Source organism: Sciurus carolinensis, chromosome 4 (assembly GCF_902686445.1).
Source record: "Sciurus carolinensis chromosome 4, mSciCar1.2, whole genome shotgun sequence".
NCBI classification, from domain to species: domain Eukaryota; kingdom Metazoa; phylum Chordata; class Mammalia; order Rodentia; family Sciuridae; genus Sciurus; species Sciurus carolinensis.
The window spans coordinates 76,556,786-76,576,592 of NC_062216.1; the positions used below are offsets into that span (position 1 = coordinate 76,556,786).

At 37.3% G+C, this 19,807-nt stretch overlaps 1 pseudogene; it reads left to right on the forward strand.

Annotated features, from left to right (window-relative positions):
* LOC124982779 (C-type lectin domain family 2 member F-like) overlaps positions 1-19,807 on the forward strand; it is a 33,188-nt pseudogene that overhangs the window by 2,549 nt on the left and 10,832 nt on the right.

The following is a 19,807-nucleotide window of genomic DNA, read 5'->3' on the forward strand; positions in this document are numbered from 1 at the left end:
CAGTAGAATGAATCAGACGTTATTACCCTGTATACATAGATATACAACCAGTGGGATTTTATATTTTTATTTAGAGACAGGATCTTACTAAGTTGCTTAGGGCCTTGGTAAATTACTGAGGCTGGCTTTGAACTTGTGGTCCTCCTGCCCCAGTCTCCCAGGTCATCCTACAATTTCTCAGCCTCCTAAGCCATCCTACAAGTTCTAAAACAATTTGAAAAACTATGTAGAACCTGACATTTTTATCAGATATTTAAATAGTTGTAAATGATGTAATTTCTAACACATCATTAATGTTGGCATATTAAAATTCACCTATTATATTGTCCTTTTAAATATATCTATTGGAATATAAATTTTGTCATGAATTGAAACCCACCATTATCATTATTATTTTTTAATAAGGATGAACCATGTGTCTGGAAGCATAAATCAGTGGTAGAATGCTTGCCTAGTTTGCACGAGGACTTGGGATTGATTCCCCACCACAAAATGAACAAATGAATGAGCAAATGAAAGAATTAATGAATAAATAAAAATTAACAATAAAAAAGAACCAAAACTTTCTTAATCTTAGAATATTCTAGTTGGTTTGTTTTCTTCAAATGTATTTCTGCTCTCGAATTTTATCATAGTGAAATATGAGATGTTCTTGTATTATTAAAAGTTGTTTATTTCTTCATGTTTAATATTTTTTATTTTTTCTGCCACTTAATATGTATATGTACATTTAAATTTCATTTTTAAAAATCCTATGGTAAGCCTCTCTTAAAATAAATTTTCAAGATTATTTAGAATTAGAATTTTAGTAATATTTCATATTTGAAAACAATTTAATATAATTTTGATAATTATCAAAACAATTTACATATTATCAAAATTTAAAATTTAAATTGTGATTTAATGCATGTGCTGCTCTCAATAATTCATCATAATGTAATATGTATAACTTAAATTATTAGTATGTATTAGTTGGGGAGTATGACAAATAGTATACTAATTCTTCAGTAAATACCTTCACATAGGGTATTTAATTCTTGTATTAGCCTCCTATAGTAATTAAATTAAATGATTTATAAAAATTCGGAGACTTTCTATTAAGAAAACTAATCCTCTGATGAAATTTTTTCTGTGAACATTAGAGTTGTCTATCTACTAACCCTTCCCCCAAGATTTAATTGGTCCAGCAATTGCATATAATTTTATTTTTTGTTAATAACAAAAGAATATATTGAGCATTTTATATGAGGAAATAAAATGAGAATTGATTATAGTTGGAGTATTTCATAAAACTATGTGATATGAAAAACATTATTTCATTCAATTAGCTTTAAGTAGCTCAATTAATAATGCAGAAGTTTAAAAAGTCAGATAAATATTTTACCAAAAAGTTTTATTTAATGTCACCTAAAATATTTAGTAGTCTCTAAAAATAATTCTGTTATATTAAAATAAATCAGTAATACTAATCTTTACAACTATTTGCTTTTATCCTCTTCCCTAAAGACTCATTCTAGAGATAAGAATTAGGAATAGCTGTAAAGAATCACCTACTATTAAATCTAAGGGAGAATAAGTCATTTTTGATATTCAATAGCTCTTACCTGATCTCTTTTTGTTTTGCTTTCACTAAACATTCCAAAAAGCAATGCATAATTTTTAGATGTTAAGGGAGGAAAAAGGCAGAGATATGGGATAAAAATATCTGTTCTTCCAATAAGCTATACTCTGAAATCTTGTTGGTTTCAGGACATCTACCAATGACCAATGGCCAAAATATTTTTATACACATTTAACAGAATACACACACACATGCGCGCACACACATACACACACACACACACACACACACAATCAGACAATTCAGGAAGTCCCAGATCTTACTTTTGGTATCAAAAGAAGCATTTTGAATGGTGTCATACTTTGTGTACTGGAAGCTTTTGCATCCCTCAAGAAATGCATGATAGTAAAATGCAGGACAAGTAAGGAGTTTTTCTTTCTGCTGTGAATAGCAGGGAGGACGACCCCAGAAAGGGGAGCAGATACCCACATGAATATCACTGGACAGATGATTATTATGCTTGAGATAAGACTTGGTGATGAGTCAGGAATGCAACAATCTATATACATACTTCAAAATGGACCACAGGATTGTAAAATGAAAAAAGTAAATAAAAGAGATGAGAAAGTTTACTTATTCCCTGTGGTTGTCTCAATTTTAGCAAAAAAGACTGCGCCGATCTTAGAGAACCCTGTATTTGCTACCTGCCCAAAAGACTGGATTGGATTTGGAGGCAAGTGTTTTTATTTTTCTGAAGATATAGGGAGTTGGACATTCAGCCAGACCTTAGAAGTCTGCTGACTGCTTCCTTAGAAGTCAGTCTTGCTCAGTTTGAAAGCCAGGAGGAAATGGTAAGAAAAGTTTTTGGATCACACTTTTTTTTCTTTAGAATTCTTTGCCCTCTGAGTGGTTTAGGCTGCATAAAGTTAAAGCTGAAATATGAGAAAGATTCTATCTCAGAAAGAGTTTGTGGCATAAGATACATATTAGCATGTGCCATTTGTTGAGGGTATATTCTTGGCCTGGAACTCTGCGAGTCATTTCAGATACGTTGGCATACTAACCTGCAAGATTAGATATACTGTTCTCCTTCTCAGAAATACAGTAATCAGATAATTTGTCATCTGCATTGACACATGTTGGATATTGAAAGTGGACACTAAAAACATTGTGCTGGATTGACAGGCATAGGCTGTGACTTTCCCAAATTTGAATATATGGTCACTTACAAAGAAGTTTAGTATCACAGATATTAAATGACTTAACTGAGAATTGAGGATTAGTCTAACTCCAAAATCTATTCTTCTCAATTATACAATGCTGCCACCCGCAGAAGAGAAGGCTGTAGGGAAAATAAACTCCAGAACTTTCTGAAATACAGAAACACATGTTTTTACTTTCTGTGTTTTATAACAGAATTTTCTGATAAGATATAAAGGCCTTTCTGATCATTGGATTGGCCTTAACAGAGAATCATCACATCACATTTGGAAGTGGACAGACAAAACTGAATATAAATCCTTGTAAGTTTTCAGACTTCTTTTTCTTCTATCGTTTTCATGTGTGGTTATGTGTGTGACTTGTGTTTATGAGATGAGAAAAGGTATCCACATGGAAAGCGCATTGCACTAGCAGATAAGAAATATGAGTCCTGGACTCAGCAGTAGAGAGTGTGCTTAGTATGCTCAAGGCCCTAGATTCAATCCCCACTAAATTCCTAAATTCACCCCCCAAAAATATAAATATTTTTATGCTCTTCCTTGACTACCTGAGTCTTTAGAAAGAAGATCCCTTATTGTGATTTCACTTGACATCCTTAGCAGGATGACAGCATCTGGCATAGTTCTTGCAGTCACTTACACTGATTTAGAACTTTGCTGATACACAGGGAGGGTTGTAAAATCCTAGGAAGCCACTGAGGACTGATACCTGTAAAACTACACTCTTTACACTGCTGCATCCATTTATAAAAGCAAGTTTCCAGAGAAGCTTTGGGAATATCTTCTAAAATTTTATTGCCAGAAGGAAGTCAGTGGATAAATCCATTTGATGGGTTAATAATTTTAATGGATACTTGTTGGTAACTGTAGGCAGTTGGGACATGGCTAGAGGAAGTAGATACACTGACATTCCAACCTGAGACATTAGATGCACTGTTATCCTTCTATTCAGAAAAACGTAATCAGATAATTTCTCATCCACATTGCATATGTTGGATATTGAAAGTGGGCATTAAAAACATTGTGCTGAGTGACAGGCATAGGTTGCAACTTCCCCAAATTTGGATATATGGCACACAGTAGGGGTGTGCCCTTGGGGACCCTACCTAGTTCCTGCCCCTTCCCTATGCGTGCCCCTGCTTCCTGAGTGCAGTGAGCTGAGTTTACCTCTGCCATGCCTTTCTACCATGATGCTCTTCCTCACATTGGCCCAAAGCAACAGAGCTAGCTGACCATGGACTGAAACCTCTGAACTGATGAGCCAAAAGAAGCCTTAGCTCCTTTAAATTGTTTCTAGCACTATGAACATTACAATGGTGGTATTTTGAATGTAATATTTTCATTGGAACAGGTAACATACAGGGACACAATCACTTCCATCAAAAAAGTTAAACTCTTTTTAGAAATTGGGTCAATTGAGGGGTTCATGGTAGAAGTCCAGTTGGGGGAGAGCAGGCTCCCCACTTCCAGTTCAAAGAAGCCAGATCAGTCATCACCTCTTTTCCCTACAGCAGTGAAGGAGTTCCTAGAATTAGAGGGGTAAATGAAGTCAGAATTGGGGACAGGCAGTTAGTGTAAAAATAGGGGATCAGTCAGATCGAGGAAATGAAGTCCATAAAAATCATCTGCTTTTGGAAGTCTGGAAGGAGAATGAACTTTTTGCATCTCACCTGCAAAACCAACCCCAGTCACCTAGGCAGGAAGGAGAGAGAAGTTTTCAAAAAGAACTGGAGAGCAAGATTTTTTAAAATTTTTTATAAAAAAAGTAATGGGGGAATGTAATGTATAAAGCCACTCCCCTGCCCATGAGTTACATCCATTTTGCCCGCCTCCCCACCACCTGTCAATCTGCGCTCTGCCTGCCTCTTACGTTACAGGAATTTCCGGCTTATGCTGCCGCCATTTTCCTGCCTCCCACGTTACGTCCTAACATGCTATTGGTTCATCAGTCAGCCTGCAAGAATTCTCCTCCACGATTGGTTCCTTCCAGCCCGCAAGATTCCAATATCTAGGAGAAGCCATAGGCCATCTTTCTCTTTTGCCCCTTCTTTTTGCCCTAAGCGGACGCATTAATCGTCCACATAAATAAAGTCTCTTGCGTGAGGAAAAAAAAAAAAAAAAGTTAAACTCTTCTAGGAATTTAGTAGTAAATAATTTTTTAAAAAACTTTCGTATATTTATGAAACAATTGGGGAGAAGACTAAAAATAATCTTCAGGGAAGGCCACCAATGACAACAGTTTGGGGACAACAGCAAGCACCAGTTAAATACCAAATCAATAACATAAATGGGTTTGGCATAGATGAATGATAAACCTGTGTGATTTAAGCAAAGACATTGAGATGAAAGGAAACTAAATGCAAAAATAGCATATACTATCAATGACTGCCACATTTCTCTTGTTCACATTAAAAAGCATGGAGGGTTGATGCTGGACATTATAGTGGAGAAGTGAATGTCCAACCTATGCATATTTAATATTTTTGTGTCTGGTTTTAGGTTTTCCATCAAAGGAGATGGAGAATGTGCCTACCTGAATGATAATGGAATCAGTAGTGCCAGGCACTACACAGACAGGAAGTGGATATGCAGCAGACCAAACAGCTATGTCCACAAGTGCGGAATTATGTCAGGTTCTTCAAAATAAAGCAGGTTAGAGGGATGCTTTGTAACTTGTTATATACAGTTGCTGCTCCATTCTTTAATTTGCCCATCGTTAAAATGTTATCTATATACATTCACAAATTTGCTGACAACCAAGTTGCAAGCTGTCCTGGCAATATCATAGTACAGGAATCTGAAAGGGTATGATTCTAAACTAGGTATTTTGGTATGAGTTGATAACTTATATTTTGAACCTAGGGTATAATCCATATCACTTCTATGAACAGATATAAAACTTTTCTTATATAGTCAGTACTTGCTTTGAATGCATGGGACCATAGAAATGAGCAGACAACTGAAACCATGCAAATGATTTAATAGTCAATGAAAAAATTATAATTGGTTTGAGACCTTTAACACTTTTGCTACCCCATTCAAAATTCTCTTAACTATAAATGAAAATTTTAAAAGTATTAAAATTAATGTTTATTTTATATTCTAAAATATTATAACCAGTGACAAAGTGTTTTTTACACTTCAGTTTTCAATGTTCGTGTTTTCAATTACAGTGGAATAAATAAATACTATACTTACAAACAAATGCCATTTTATCTTACCCTTTATTGGATTTAAAATCCTGCTTTAATTTAAGATCAAACTTGAACTCTTCATTCATTGGATACCTAATCTCAATATGGTTTATTTATTATTGAGTTTTAAAAACAAAATATTTAAAATTTTATAGCATTAGCTACACTGTACTGATGAGTCCCAAAAAGAACGAAATAACAAGTTACAATTCATCCTTTCCATCTTTTCTACTTTATTGATGTATTTGTCTATTTCTCCTTGTAATTCTTCTTTTTAAATTTTTTTATTAGTGCATTGCAATTATATATAATAGTGGAATTCATGATGCCACATTTCTTCAAGCATACACCACAAATGATCAGTCTCCTCCCCAGTCCCTTCCCTGCCCCTTCCCTCCTCCCTGTCTCTGGTTCACTCTGTCTACTCCAGGGAGCTCCCTTTATTGTTGTTGTGGTTGTTATTATTGCTACTTTAGTTGGTGGTGCACTATAATCACATATAAAAGTTGGATTCATTGTGGTGTCATTGTAATATGGATGTGACATACTCATTTACTAAAGGGAAAAAAGGAGTTAAAAAAAAGAGGATCATGAAAATAGAAGTGAGCCCAATAGAGGAAGAGGATTGAGCAGGGAGGTGGGAGGATATGGGGAATGACTGGGGAATGAAATCCACCAAATTATGCTATATTTATGTAATCTTCATAAATGTATTTCTATATTCTTATAAAATATTCGTTATATTTTAAATCTGCTATTGTTTATTATATGCAGGAAAGCACATTTCATTTAGGAAATAAATGTTTCTTTTTTCCTTGTCACTGTAGACTTTTGCTTTGCAATTCTTTTCATTTCAGGTTTCATAATCTAGTGTGTGATGTACTTCTCTATCCGTAGAGACTAGCACAGTGTGTAAATAAAGATGTGTTCAAAACATACCTGTGGAATGAAGCAGTGCCTTCATAACTATGAGATTTTGTCCCATAGGCTTAGCATCAGTCACTTTTCTCACAAAATAAGGTTAAGTTCCACAAAAATCCAGAAAGAAAAGATAAGCAGATTTTTATATTGATAAACTGTGTGTGACTAAGTCATGAATGAAATTTGAGTCAAATTATGACCCTTACTGACCTAGGATTCTTTATAAACTAGTTTCTAAACTATAAACTTAAAACATGGATTCCCTTATTTGCCACCTGTGATCTCCGTAAATCATGTAGCCCTCCTACCAGAGTTTCTTTATATGAAAACTGAATATACTAATACCAGCACCACTGGTTAGTTGTTAAGAGTCAAATAAAATTGTGCAAGGAACTCTCTTGCTAATCTGTGTATCTGACTTATGTAAAATTTTTGGTGAAAATGTTCTTCCATTATTGCTCGATGGAAATAAAAATTAAACTAACCACCAAAAGTTCAGTCTTCAAAATGATCTTGCTATAAGCAACAGGAAGTCAGTGAGCTATTCAAATAAAATTTTATTACTTCAGGGAATTCACCACTAGTTGAATTAATCATTCAAAGCACATGTGGGAAATTCTTCGTTACAGGAGCTAATGAATGCTTTACAACATGTTACAGGAACAATGTCAGATAATTTGGGATTCACCGATTTCCCACATTAAATTCATTCTGATGTATTTTTTACATTGCAACTGAACCGATCATTCTAATCCAACATATAATCAGGTCATTCTCTGCATAGAACTTCAATGGCTCCAATTTTGCTCTTAGTATGTACAACTTAAACCCCTAATGATGATTGAGGCCATATAATGACACTGCTTTCTTTTCCATCTTCTTCTCTCATTCACTCCCTTCATAATCTTCTAAATTTGACACAAAAAATTAACAAAAAATTATATCTCTAGTTAATTTTCTGCTAGTGTACAGACCCCCACCTTCGGGAAGGGTCTCAGAAGAGGTAACTTGTTAAGCCAGAAACTCCATGGCGTTCATGTCCAATGAACCATCAAGTCTATTTTCGTTTGTTTGTTGTTTCCACAATCTCAGAGTGCTGGGGAATCGAACCCGGGCCTCCAGCATGAGAAGCAGGCACTCTATGAGATGGGCTATATGGCCTGCACTTCAAGTCTATTTTCTAGTGATGATTTTACAATTCTAAAAGCAATCAGGGCATGGCTATCCCAAAGTAATTGAATTAAAGCCCCATTAGCAACTACAGTTTCAAAGACTTAAATGCTAGTGTAGATGAGAATAGATGAGGGTAAGAGGGGTCAACTCTGGGTGTGGAAAATGGGTAGAGAGCTGCAAATATAGAGAAGTAGCTTGTTCTGCTCTGCTTGGTCTTTGTTTAATCAACAGCTTTATGACCTCTATGTTAGTTCATATTTCCCCATCCTTGTGTTGCTTCCCCAATCTAAACCTCAGTACATTCTGTTTCTCTTAATCAATTTTCTCATTTCCCAGTCAGAATGTAGTTACATAAAGGAAGAGCCACTGTGGCTTTTCCTTCATTATGTTCTTAGTGCTTTGTGGAGTCACTAGTAGATGGCAGGGACTCTATAGAAACTATTTGACCTTCTGGTTGCAAAACTACTTGCAAACTCTTCTCACAGCTTTTAAAAAAATCATTTTCAAAAATATCTACTCGAAACCAGACTGAGTAATAAGACAGACATTTAGTTCCCACTACTCAGAAAACCCTCAAATTCCTCCCATATTGTTCTTTTGGCTAATATTCAGTTGTTTCACTCATTTTAAATTCATCACAGGCATTTCTTCTTCAGATAAACCTTCCATTCTAAGCACTTTGACTGGAGGAAATTGTCTGTTTGGTTTCCCAGAAACCAAGAGTAGCAAGCATATAACTCACTCACGGAATAATTCAAATACCATTCTGTTTCAGGATAAACATGGTCCTGGGGAGTAAGAACCAGTTCACACAGGCAGAGGGTGCTTTGTGACTGAAGAAAGAGGCAGACAGATCTGGGACTGCTGAAAGTGCAATTTATTGGGGTCTTCCCAACAGAAGCATGTCTGGACATGGGGCAAGATGGGTATATTCCTGCACCTCAAGTCAGATGGAAGGAATTTATATGCTAAGCCTGGCTAACCAGGATGTATTTGACCTTTCTCAAATGTTATTAACAGATTCAAATGTCAGTTAAGAAACATTCCTGGGATTAGTGTCCAGGACACCATGCTTTGCTGACTGTCTTAATGACTTTGTTTGCTTAATAGGGCCTGGGATAGGTGCCAGAGTCAACTGGAGGGCAAAATGCTTATTATAACCACTGTGGCTACAGTCATGTCAAGCTGGATCGCTATGCCTTTTAAAAATGGATTCTTTTTTATGTCACAGAAAGGAATAACATTAGAACATAATTGCCAAGAAAATTCCTCTTCTAATTAGTAAATGAAGGTTATGGACATTTTCTTTGTGTAATCAAGTCCTCACCATCTCATTTGGATGGTAAGTAGCGATCGCAGCTGCAAGTTGTTCTTTGCAGGTTGTCTGGCTCATATTTCATTTCTTTGAAAATCACTATGAGGCTTCTCATAAACTTTATCTCTGACAGACAAAACCGAGCTCTAGAGACCTCTGGTGGGAAAAGGCAAATAAGGCAATGAGAAGACTGTCCGCATGTGGTGCCCTGGAAACTGTGAAGAGTGTTGTCTGTTTCTACTGCCCTCTGCACTACCTTTCAGGGTCCTCTCCACCTCCTGGTTCATACCTGAAAACCTTGAGGCTTCTGACCTGATCTGTTGTCCTCTGCCAGGTTTGTCCTTTCTAACAATGTCACACATATCATATTTTTTTCTATCGTTAATTATTCCACCCAAACTCCTGTGTCCTTTTTCCTAAAAGCTTACTTCTCTGGCAGGAATAAAACAATAAAGGTTTTCAAGCCAATTTAAATCAAATCCTAACTAAATCAACCTAAAAAGTATCTAGAAAAGTTAAGGATTCCCCTGGGTTAAAGATGCACAAGCTTTAATCATAATTGCACTTTAATGATTACAGTTATCAGACATTTCTATGCTCCTTTTACAGCAAACAGTAACATCTTCAAAAGCATTTCCTATCATATTCCCCTTTTCACTTACTCTCCTTCCGTTGTGTGTGTGTCGGGTGTGGGTACTGGCACTTTATACTTTAGTTATATTTTGATCCTTTTTAAGACAGGATCTTGCTAAGTTGCTGGTCTCCAACTTGTGGTCCTCCTGCCTCAGTCTCCAAAGTTTCTGAGATTACTGGTGTGCACTATTGAACCAGCTTCCTTCCATTTTTTGTTGAACTGACCTGGGTAATTGTGCATTTTCTTTCTACCACTTCTTCAGAATTGCACCTGTCAAAGTCACCAACGATCTCCACTTACTCAAAATAAGAATCAGAGTGCCTCCTACCTCAGCCTCTTTCTGGCCTCTGCCTCCCTCGCTGAGAGGCAGCAAGCCTCACTCCCACTTCCAGATGAAGGTCGGGAGGAGGTAGCAAGAGGTCTGCACTCCAGGAAGGAAAATGGGTCAGAGTTGGGGAAAGAATTCACAGCTCAACGCTCAGGAAACCCCACCTGCAGGTGAGGAGCAGGCACTGGACTGAGATGAGGCCATTTCCTCCTCTATTCACACCCTTTAGAGGTCCAGTTGTCAGTGCACTGAGATGCGTAAGGACGAGAGGACGGAAACACGTGGGAGGGCTCAGAACTTGCTGTGCTTTTGCTGTAGGGAGATAGAGCACTGAGTTCCTGGAGTGGGGGTTGTGTGTGGAAGGGTCGGGGGTGAGGGGAGAAAAAGCAACTACAACTTCTGCACCACTTCCTCCAGCTTAAACCAAAGGTTTCTTCCGTTGATGCAGAAACCTCTACTTTCACATCGTGCAACAGAAATAAACGTGATGAAGGTTTTAATATCTTTGTGGTACTGGGGGGACCATTTTCATGTCTACTACCATCTGAAGTAAGCTTCTGCTGGACCTAATATTCCTGTGTGCACAATACCCTTAAATCCATTGAGTTGCAAGTTTGATCTGCAGTCAGCTATAAAGATGATCCCATTACTTCAAAACTAAATTACAGTGGAGAAGATAATTTTCAAGATAAAAAATAGGTAATATAAAATCTACCCTAGGGTTTCAATAATATTGTCAAATACCCCCAATGAAGTCTCCTGTTCCCTATGAGCCAAAAGAATATCATCCATATAATGGAGACAATAAAGTTCTTTATAATTCTGTCTAATCTGAGATATAGCCTGGCCAACATATATTTGACACATAGTGGGACTATTTGCCATTCCCTGGGGAAGGACCACCCATTGGTATCTAGTATTAGGCCCTTCATTATTCAAAGAAGGAATGGAAAAGGCAAATCAAGGGCTATCCTCGGGATGCACAGGAGTGGAAAAGAAACAATCTTTTATGTCTATAGAGATGATATGATAATGTTTTGGAATAGCAGCTAATGGGGGGAGACCCAGTTGTACCGGGCCCATAATCTACATACTGGAATTTATGGCTCTCAGATCTTGTAAGAGTCACCATTTCTCAGACTTCTTTTTTATGACAAAAATGGGTGTATTCCAAGGGTCCCGGGTATGCCAGAAGCCATTAGTTTCTTACAGTCAACGTTACAATTTGGTAAACAATGGATGGGAAGTTTTGCTATGATGGGATTGTTGTTCTTGCTGTTGTTGTTGCTGCTCAGATATCTGTTGTCTCTAAGGAGTCATCAAAGACGGCAAGTCTTAGTGGTATAGTAAGCCCTTATGGCCATGGACCAAGGCTCTGATCCTCAGACTTGGCTCTCCCAATTACAGGACTGGTAGTCAATGATGGGTAAGCACAGGGTGGACTTTATACCAACCTAAGACAGGGATCAAAGCATGCCAACAGCTCTTTGACTCCCAGTGACAGGTAAGGATAAAGTCTGACTCTGGCACCTAAGACAGACACAGTCGCTGTCCTTTTCTTTTTATAACAAAAAGGGGGAGCCTGTTGAGGGCCGTCTTGGACAAGATGGCACCTGGCAGTGAGCCAAAGGGCACTGGATACCAAAATAAGGAAGTACCCAAAAAAGGTTGCTTGCTTACTAGTTCCTTGGAGACTTATGACGTGTTAACACCAGGCTGAAGGATTGGCTATCTAATATCATGCCGCATGTGGACAGCTCGTGATTTATATAGTGTTATGCTGGCATTCCTCTGCATGCTCTCCTGTGTGAGAGAAAGCTTTGCTATAATTGGCTGATAAGCTAGGAGCCTGGGGGAGGAGAGAGGGAGAGAAGGGGAGAAGGAAGATAGTGGTAGAACAAAGGAGACAGAGAAACAGGGAGGACACAATAAATCTTGTCAACTAAAAAAAAAAAAATCTACCCTATAATAGTAGAAAACTATTTTTAAGAAAACGCAGAGGTCTGCCTCTTGTGTGGATTGAGGTGGTGCTCCCTCCACCCAGGAGAAGGATCGCCCTCTATAATTCAACATAGGATGGTGCCCTATTTGCCAAAAGTACCCTCCCAACACGCACACAGGCACCCAGGGGTGCTTTTTCTCATTTGTACAAAGGACATCAGAGGGCTAGCAGAGAGCTTCTCCCCACCTCTCAGAGTTCACGGAAGCAGGGATTCAATTCTCTTCAGTCATATCTGGCAAGACGCCTGCAAACCATAGGCCCCAGAGGTTTACTTGAAGTGGGTGCCTAAATGGCAGACCTTAAACTGTGGAAGAGTCATGGGGCTGGTTGGTTATATAAAGCTCAACTTCTCAAGCCTGGAAGGCCTCTTCTGACTTTGCTGAGAAAGGAAGTGAGTTTGCCAAGAGCATCCAGTGCATAGGACTGAGGATTATGGTGCAGGGCACAGGCTGCCTGGTGGGAATCCTCAGCTCTCTTTGACCCTAGGATGCTATTCAACTTCTTTGTATTACATTTTTGTCTTCTATAAAATGAGCCAAATAAATAACTGTAGCTAGCATCTTCAGTTTTGTTTTGCTCTCATGCTTGTCCAAAGGGCTGAAATCACCCAGGAGTCAGAGTTTGTGCTTCAGTGAAGAAGGACTACCTCAGAGTCCCCTGGGAAAGGAGGTCACCAGTCACCTTAGACTACTTGCACCTCAAAGACTAGACAACTGGATTGATAAAAATCCAATTGCTTCTTAGATCAAGAAACATCCATTTTACAGATGATTACAAATCTAAGCAAAAACCCTCAACTGAAATTACAAGAGTGTGTATACTGAGAACTGGAATTACTCACTTTAAACAAAAAATCTCACTATGGGAATGAAGCATCAGGGGCACAGAGCAATGGGGAGTTACATTATTAGACCATGTAGTGGTTGATCTTCTGGAATCTACTCCAGATGGATTAGAGACACTGGTACAACTCTATCTGTGCTAAATTTGTAGATACAACCAATACCTCAGAGCTAAAACTTAAAGATTTGAAACCTCCTCCTTCTGACAAAAACAAAACAAAACAAAACAAAACAAAATCCCAAAATTTAAGAACCATCTGCATCACCAAGAGAGTCAACACTGCTCCTAATCCTGTGAAATACTGTGTGGAGGTGTGTAGGGAACATTCGTCAAGCTTATCTGACAGCAGTCGCTGACACCATGGTCTAAGTAAGCCAAACAGTCTGAACAGAGAAACTGAGGTAATGGTAAAGAATCACCATGGAATGAAGGTGTTTGCAGTTGCTGAGGCTGAGTTTGAGCTGAGGGGAGGCCTCGTTCTGACATGCATCACAGAAAGCTGCGATGTGAGCCACTGCGCTGCCTTGCCTCATGCTGTGTGCTGGAGCTTGCCATTCCCCGAGTCCTTTGTCTCAGACCTGTTGCTGGGCAGAATTGCTTAAGCATGCTTGGTTTGTTTACACTACCTGGACCCTCGACGTATAACGGAGACCGACTCTGTTATACTTTAACAAGCATGTTAACCTGATTGGATAATGTGCCTATATATGTCCTGTGCAACCCTAAATAAAATTAGATCAGTGCCTTCAGAGCTCGATCTTCGATGCCTGAGTAAGCGCGCTGGGTAAGGCTAGGTAGGGTAGGCATTGTCCGTCCTCACCCTCAGCGAACCGGTCTCTGAACATCAACAGAGGTAGAAGGTTATCATGCTGCTTCCAGTGATGACATCTGTCAGAAACTCATAGACATTTCCACTCCTCCAATAACTGAAAATGGCCTCTTCTCAGCTGTGCTAAATCTGGACACTGAAAATTTTCAGTTCCTCATTAGTGTACCTGAGTTCTGTCTCTTCTCCTTTTATTGTAGGGGAAAGGTCACAACCTTGCAACCTGTGGTGCTCCTAGTGAGTCACCCAGTGACTGCCAAGCCTCCTGTCAGTACAGAGGAAGGGCAGAGTAGTTCTGTCAATAAACTAAGAGACATCCCAAAACTCAGGAAAATAGCTCCTCTTATAATGAACAGTAATAGCAACCACTGCACCCTGCTGCTTGACCACCATTTATCCAAACTTCTTTTACATTCCCAAGGTCCAGCCCAGAACAGATGTGATAGTTTTCTGCCAGCAGTCCACTCTGGAGAGGTTGCTGCCAAATTGAGTACAGTTACTCTTCCTTGAAATATAGTATCTCTGAACCGATGATCAAGATTAATACCCTTTGATGCACAGGGCGGCTATTAAATGTTGACTCTCCACTTCCCTAACCAACTACACACACACACACACACACACACACACACACACAGTATAGTATTAAGATATAAGAATTGGTGCTAGGTCTTTTAATGCCTGAGGAGTAATTATCACTATCTGTACTTAATAGTCATCCTATTTTGGGTCTTTTGTTCTTCCAGATGAATTTCATGATTGCTTTTTCTGTTTCTATGAGAAATGTCATAGGGATTTTAATTGGAACGTGTTAAATCTGTATAGCACTTTTGGTCGTAGGCCATTTTGATAATATTAATTCTGCCTATCCAAGAACATGAGAGATCTTTCCATCTTCTAAGGTCTTCCTCAATTTCTTTCTTCACTGTTTTGTAATGTTCATTGTAGAGATCTTTTACCTCTTTGGTTAGATTGATTCCCAAATATTTTATTTTTTTTGAGGCTATTGAGAACGGAGTTGTTTTCCTCATTTCCCTTTCAAATGTTTCATTGCTTATGTGTAAAAATGCTTTAGATTTATGTGTGTTGATCTTATAACCTGCTATTTTGCTGAATTCATTGATGAGGTCTGAAGTTTTCTGGCGGAGTTTTTTAGATCTTTAAATAGAGAATCATGATATCAGCAAATAGTGACAGATTGAGTTCCTCTTTTCCTATTTGTATTCCTTTAATTTCTTTAATCTGTCTAATTGCTCTGGCTAGTATTTCAAGTACGATGTTGAATGGAAGTGGTGAAAGAGGGCATCCCTGTCTTGTTCCCTGAAGAGTGATGCAGGAGGTATCATTATACCAGACCTTAAACTCTCTACAGAGCAATAGCAACAAAAATGGCATGGTACCGGCACCAAAATAGACAGGTAGATCAATGGTACAGGATAGAAGACACAGAGACATACCCACATAGTAACCTCATACTAGACAAAGGTGCCAAAAACTTACAATGGAGAAAAGATAGCCTCTTCAACAAATGGTGCTGGGAAAACTGGAAATCCATATGCAGTAAAATGAAACTAAACTCCTATCTCTTACCGTGTGCAAAACTCAACTCAAAATGGATCAAGGATCTAGGAATTAGACCTGAGACCCTTCACTAAAGAGAAGAAAAAGTAGGCTCAAATCTCCATCATGTTGGCTTAGGACCAGACTTTCTTAACAAGACCCCCATAGTGCAAGAAATAAAAGCAAGAATCAATATATGGGATAGATTCAAACTAAAAAGTTTTTTCTCAGCACAGGAAACATTAATAATGTGAAAAGAGAGCCTACAAAGTGGGAGAAAATCTTTTCCACACACACTTCAGACAGAGCACTCATATCCAAAGTTTATAAAGAACTTAAAAAACTTTACACCCAAAATAAAAGAACCCAGTCAATAAATGGGCTAAGGAAATGGGCAGATACTTCACAGAAGAAGATATACAGGTGATCAACAAATATAGGAAAAAGTGTTCATCATCCCTGGTAATTAGAGAAATGCAAATTAGAACCACACTAAGATTTCATCTAACTCCAATTAGAATGGCTATTATCAAAAACAAAAACAATAATAAATGTTGGCATTGATGTGGGGGAAAAGGCTCATTCATACATTGCTGGTGGAGTTGCAAATTGGTGCAACCACTCTGGAAAGCAGTATGGAGATTCCTCAGAAAACTTGGAATGGAACCACCATTTGACCCAGCTATCTCACTCCTCGGTTTATACCCAAAGGACTTAAAATCAGCATACTACAGTGATGCAGCCACATCAATGTTCATAGCAGCTCAATTCACAATAGCCAGATCATGGAACCAACTTAGATGCCCTTCAATTGACGAATGGATAAAGAAACAGTGGTATATATACACAATGGAATATTACTCAGCCATAAAGAAGGATAAAATTATGGAATTTGCATGTAAATGGATGAAGTTGGAAAATATCATGCTAAGTGAAATAGGCCAAGCCCAAAAAACCAAAGGCTGAATATTTTCTCTGATAAGTGCATTACAATATATGAGGGGGGGTGGCAGGGGGAAGAGAAAGATGAAGGAACTTTGGATGGTGTAGAGGAAAAAGGGGTGGAGGGCTGGGGATGGAAAAACAGTAGAATGAAACAGACATTCATTCATGAGCAAATGAATGGTGTGAATTTACATTGTGTACAACCACAGAAATGAAAAGTTGTACCCCATTTGTGTACAATGAATCAAAATGTGTCTGTAAAAATAAAAAATATTTTAATAAAAAAATAGTTATCCTACTTTAGAACTTCATGACAAGGTATAATTCACATTCTTTTCCTTAAATGAGAAATAACCACCTTTTGTTGATTTCATTTGCTGCTTTATTGATCACCTTGCATGTTCTACAATGGTGACTTCAACAAAAGGATAAAGAAAGATTATATTTGTAAGGTACATTAATAGCTAAGTGAGCATACATCCGATGTTTGCTACCTCATTCCCATTCCTTAAGTACAAATGTTTATAAGTATGTTAAAGATTATTTTATGGTGAAATAAGGATCTGGAAAACTAGAGATGCAAAATAATAGGTTTAGTTTAACTCTGTTTTCAATGATGAATTATTTAGTGTGGAAGATTTATTTCATATTTTATTTATTACCAAATTAGAGTCTATGTAAACATCAAAGTTCTTTAAAATATTATTAACATGTAATATTTGATTTTTATGACTTTAGAACTTGAATTGCATAAGGAGAATCTCAAACTAATATTTTCTATATTTGGCTTTCCTTTTGATAAATTCTATGTCGAGAAGACTTAAAGAACTTTCTGTGAAAATTACTATATAACAATTATTTCACAGTTGATATGTAGAAAAGAATAAGGGTTATTTTTTATCCATCTGAAAAAAATTGAAAACTATTTGGAGTTTCAGAAATTCTGGTTTTGATTCTAGTAAAATGACAAAATAAAATCATTGTGTAGGTATGCAATGAACACCAGCTGAGAGTCCTGGCAAATATCACAAACCTAGATATTATAAAGGACAAAGAGAACAAATATTTTTCAAAATAATTTTTTTTTAATATTAGCATCTGACCCTACATAATACTTTCATTTTATCACTTTATTAAAATAAAAACCAAAATTTTTGTAACATGGTTACAGACATACCTTAAGGGCAGGATTGTTAAGGAAAACAATCCTAGGCTGGGGTTGTAGCTCCACAGTGGAACGCTTGCTTAGCATGCATTCTGGTCTCTAAAGTATGTAGCACCTTAGCTCTTGAGCTTGGCTTATTTGGTCTCTTCTATGAGTTGATGACAGTCACATTTATATTTTCCAGTCCTAGTCCATTGCCTACACTCCAGCCTAATGTATTTGGCTAGATTCCTCACAGCCCTGTAATAATACATAATGGCTGCTTTGCATTTAATGTGACTCAAGTTAAAAACCTAATCCTTCACTCCATGTAGTTCTTTGTCTTCTCATTAATTATCAAATACATTTTACTAGTTACCTTTTCTCTCCTATGACGTATCCATCAAAATAAGCCCAAAATATATTCAGATATCCTCTACCTTGAAGATATATCAGCCTTAAAAAATGCCAGCAACCAATTTTGTTGTTTCCATCCCTCGCTTGATATGCTATTGACAGACTTTCTGCCTCCTTGCCCACACACTCTATTTTGCACACATTATTTAGAATGAATTCATAAAAGCAAGTCTGAGGATGTAATTCTGATGGCAACCCTTCAATGTCTCTCTGTCTCACTCAGTGAAATCTGAAGGTCTCACCTTGGTTGTTAAGTTATTGTATGATCAGGCCCCCACATACCTCTTCAGACTTCTGTCTCCCTGCAGTTCTCCTTGCTGCCCATGGTCCAATCACACTGTTCTTTAGCCAAGGGTTCTCCTGTCCCAGCTCTTTATAATTGCTGATTCTTCTGCTTAGAAAACTCTCTCCTCAGGAATTAGCACTGTGTGTTTCTTTGTTTTCCTTAGATCTCTACTCTAAGGACCTCTTACCAAAAACATTTTCTGGCCACCTTTCTTTCCCTTGCTCTGTAATCACTAAACCTGTTTTAACTGTTTTACTTTTTTTTATGCTATTAAAATATATATTAAAAAAGCACAGTTTATATTTGTATGTAGATATATATTATATCACTACAGTTTAATGTATATTTCTAAAATAGAAACAAACTATACTTTTTTTAAATAGATATGTTTTCAGTGACCATGAAAATATTTTAGTGGGTACATGATAATGAGTGATCAAATGAATACTTGACTTAAAATCCATGTTAGAGATTTTGATATCTATAAATGCTACATATAAGATTAGGTAAAGAACTACAATTCTGTATTGCACAATCTGTGTCATAGACCCTAAAATAGAGATATAAAGTTTTTTTAATATGTACAAGACAACCTCCCAATAGGAGTTGGAGAGTAGCAGGTTTCTATACAGGGAGTCACAAACTACTGGATAATTGTTTGAAGTGAAGATTGACATTTTTACTTCTTATGTGTTAGAATTGTCTAATATCTCCCTTTTAGGTGCTTTTTTAATTATAAAAATCTTTTAATATTTTAGTTTTAAAAACATTTTATTTTGAGATAATTAGCATACAGAGATCCTGTAAACCTTTCCTTCAGTTTTCCCTGATAAAATAACAAGTGTAATATGAACAGGCCTCCTTGCGCCACATGCTTTTTCCGTGATGTACTCTGCCACCAGATGCCCAAAGCAACAGAGCCAAGTGATCACAGACTGAAAACTTTGAAACTGTGAGTGAAATGAAACTTTGCTCCTTTTAAGTTGATTGTCTCAAGTATTTTGTCACAGTAACAGGAAGTTGCCTAAACAGAGGTTTTCTGGAGTTTTATTGTAGATGATCTTTATCAAGTTAAGGCAATTACCACTCTAAGATTGCTAAGAGTTTTAACCATGAATGACTGCTAGATTTTTGCTAACTACATTTTTTGTTGTTCTTTTCATTAATTGATATGAACACAGAAAGCTTCTAGTGCAAGAATAATTAAAACCAGAATCAGAGGACTAATAAAAACTATATAGAAGCTCACCTCATATTGCTATTTCACAAGAAAAATGGAGTTTAATAAAGGAAATACACACCTCACCCTAAAAGTCACAAATGAGAATTTCAGTTGAACCATGTCAAGTGGACACAAACAGATTTCTGAGGGCTTCCAGATCCCCTTATTACTAAGTGGTAAAAGAATTAAAGCATATTCTAAACAGAGGATATCTTA